General features: G+C 40.8%; 1 non-coding gene and 1 pseudogene across 1 annotated transcript; both read left to right on the top strand.

Annotated features, from left to right (window-relative positions):
• Positions 1-417, top strand: LOC110294144 (annotated as a pseudogene).
• A 1,986-nt stretch (positions 418-2,403) lies between these two features.
• On the top strand, positions 2,404-2,528 carry LOC115031229. Its single transcript, XR_003836840.1, has one exon. It is a non-coding gene; the product is annotated as a small nucleolar RNA SNORA40 (small nucleolar RNA).
• Positions 2,529-3,028: the final 500 nt, after the last annotated feature.

Genomic DNA, 3,028 nt, shown 5'->3' with positions numbered 1-3,028 from the left:
ATGAAAGAAAACCGCTTCCTTTCCAACTTGGGCCTGGCAGAATTGGCTCCCTCAAAGAAGGGTGGCGAGAGGAAGAAGGGCCATTCTGCCATCAACAAGGTGGTGACCAGAGAATATACCATCAACATTTACAAGCGCATCCATGGAGTGGGCTTCAAGAAGCATGCTCCTCAGGCACTCACAGAAATTCTAAAGTTTGCTATGAAGGAAATGGGGGCACCAGATGTGCACATTGACACCAGGCTCAATCAATCTGTCTGGGTCAAAGGAATAACGAATGTTCCATATCGCATCCAAGTACGTTTGTCCAGAAAACATAATGAGGATGAGGATTCATCAAACAAGCTCTACGCTGGTAACTTACTGCCTGTTACCACATTCAAAAATCTACAAACGGTCAATATGGATGAGAAATAACCTGCTGAATGTCAAATAAAGTTGTAGAACTGCCAAAAAGAAAAAAGAAAAGAAAAAAGAAAACCAACTTCGATGAGTAGCCCATGGTCCAAGAATGACTGGAGTTAGTTTATTTTTCTCTCTTGGTGGACAGGCAATTAGGCAATTGCTCTAACACTAAACTATGTCCCAGGTCCACCTGGAGTTCATAAAAATAAAATTGTAAGGGGCAAGGCATAAAAGGAATGAAATAAAGACATTCCCCTCAGACAGACACACTGTGATAGAGAGGAAAACACCTCTGCATTTATATACATTTGGTAATATTCATTCCTGAAGTATTTATACAGAGGCTATACTGTAAGACAATCTAGACACAGCTGAAATAGTGTTAACAACTAATGAAAAAGAAGTCATGAATTTGAAAGAGAGCAGGAAGAGGCATGTAGGAGGATATTGAGGGAGAAAATGGAAGGAGGGAATGATGTTATTATATTATAATCTCAAAAATGAAAGAAATATTCTTAAATGTAGTCTGTATCTTTAAGTTCATGAAAACAATTCTCTTTCCAGAATCAAGTACAAATTGAGATGTAACCGCAACGCAAACTTGTTTCACTTTTCATGGTTGGATGTTTCAAACATATGCAAAATAGCCTGGGAAACTAAACCCCCTTGGAACTACTAGCATGCAAGTAATACTGTCTCGTCTACACTACTCTCTTCTCTTACTGGATGACTTTCAAAGAGAGTCCTCATGATTTTATCCTCATTATTATAGTACATAGCTCTTCAAAGAATGGCTTTATAAAAATCATAAACCAAAATGTCACACCCAAAAAGTTAAAGAGTGTGAATTTGTTTTAAAGACGGGGTCTGTCTGTGTAGGCCAGGCTGTAGGAGGAGGCTGGTCACAGGCATGCTCCCACTACTGAGCACTTCGTCCTGACCGTCAGTGAATGTAGAGAATAGAGGCACCAAACACCTGGGCTTGGGTAACCCTCCTACCTCAGCATCCCAGGCACATGAAGTCAGAGATGCACCGAACTGCGTGTCATTGATTTTTAAGTACACCAGAAATTGTACATCTGAAGGACTATTCTCTTCAAAAAAAATGTTTTATTAATTTTAAAAAAATGTATTTCACTTCATATGATAAGTGTTTGCCTCCATGTATGTATATGCATCATGTATGTGTCTGGTACCCAAGGAAGTCAGAAGAGGGCTTCAGATTCCCTGGAACTGGAGTTAGAGATAATGTGTGGGTGCTGGGAACCAAACCAAGGTCCTCTGCAGAGCAACACTCTGAACCACTAAACCATCTCTCCAGCCTTCCAAGAGTCATCTTAAAACTCTGTCATCAGCCTTCTCAAATTCCGTCTCAGGACTATTTTCAGGACTTGAAGTATGCCAAATCACAGGCTGCCCTCACTCTTCAAGGATAGGTTTAACTTGAAGACAGCCATGGGCTTTAGGAATAGACCTTGATGAACAGGGGGAGTGATTGGACAGAGCCCTATGGGTTTGTTTGGGGGAGTACTGTACACATATAGGCACCAGCTGTAGCCCTCATGAACAGGGTCATGCTTGTAAGGCCGGTGAGAAATTACCTACTCCATGGTCACAAAGAGAGAGCTCTGTGGCCCGGCAGCTGAAGCAAGATGGAGCTAAAAGGAGAATGTGAGAAGCAGCTGAGATGGGTAGCCAACTGCAGAGCGGAAGTTATGCCTAATCTCTGCCGTAAATTCCAGTGATTCCTGGCCACGCTAGGGATTTCTGTTGTACTTCAGGCCTTCATGCTCTTGCAAACTACGGTCTCTGGGGTTAGAATACTTACTTCCACTAGGTAGACTCACTTCGTAGGGATCTGTTTTAATCTCTATGTATATTATCCACATATATGTGTGTTTATTTCTTTAAACAGACTGACTGGTAGCTTAATTTTTCTGTCTCTGGTATTAAAATAATGATTTTCACATAGTGGGCCTTAGGAATCCGTGTGTTTAATGCACTTGTGTGTGTTTTTGTTTAACTTGTGGATAAAGACTAAAAGTATGTGCAAAAACTAAATCCTCTTTTGTATCTCAGAACTCATCGTTCAGTATGTCTTGATACAAATAAAAATCGATATAGGCTGGGGTTGTAACTGAATTGGTAGAATGTTTGCCTAGCGTGCGGAAGGCCGTGGTTTCAAGTCCCTCAGTACCACAGAGCACTGTGGTGCACACCTGGAACCTCAGCCTTTGGAAGCTTGAGGCAGGAAGACCAGAAGCTCACAGGAATCCCTGGCTATAGGAGACCCTGGCTCTAAAATAAAATGAAATAAAATAAATGTGATACCTTAAAGAAATTGGAAATATCAGTAATTTTTACATGGTTTGGACCTCTAAACTGTCCTCACAATGTAGCAAAGTAACTATGGGCTCTAAACAGAATGAATCAAGCAGGAGGAAACAAGGACTGCAAGGCAGTTCCTGCGAGCGGAATCCCTGGAAGTCTCAGATCTTTGAAATAGAAATTTATAAAACAGATTTGCCCAAGGAAATGGTAATGATCTCCTTTCTTCTCATTAAAAAAAAAATGACTTTTTTTAAATCCATTTTTTTCCTTTGTGGAACTGTTGACATCAATG

The sequence above is a fragment of the Mus caroli genome, chromosome 5 (genome assembly GCF_900094665.2).
Source record: "Mus caroli chromosome 5, CAROLI_EIJ_v1.1, whole genome shotgun sequence".
Lineage (NCBI taxonomy): Eukaryota > Metazoa > Chordata > Mammalia > Rodentia > Muridae > Mus > Mus caroli.
This window is presented reverse-complemented; position numbering and strand designations above follow the sequence as displayed.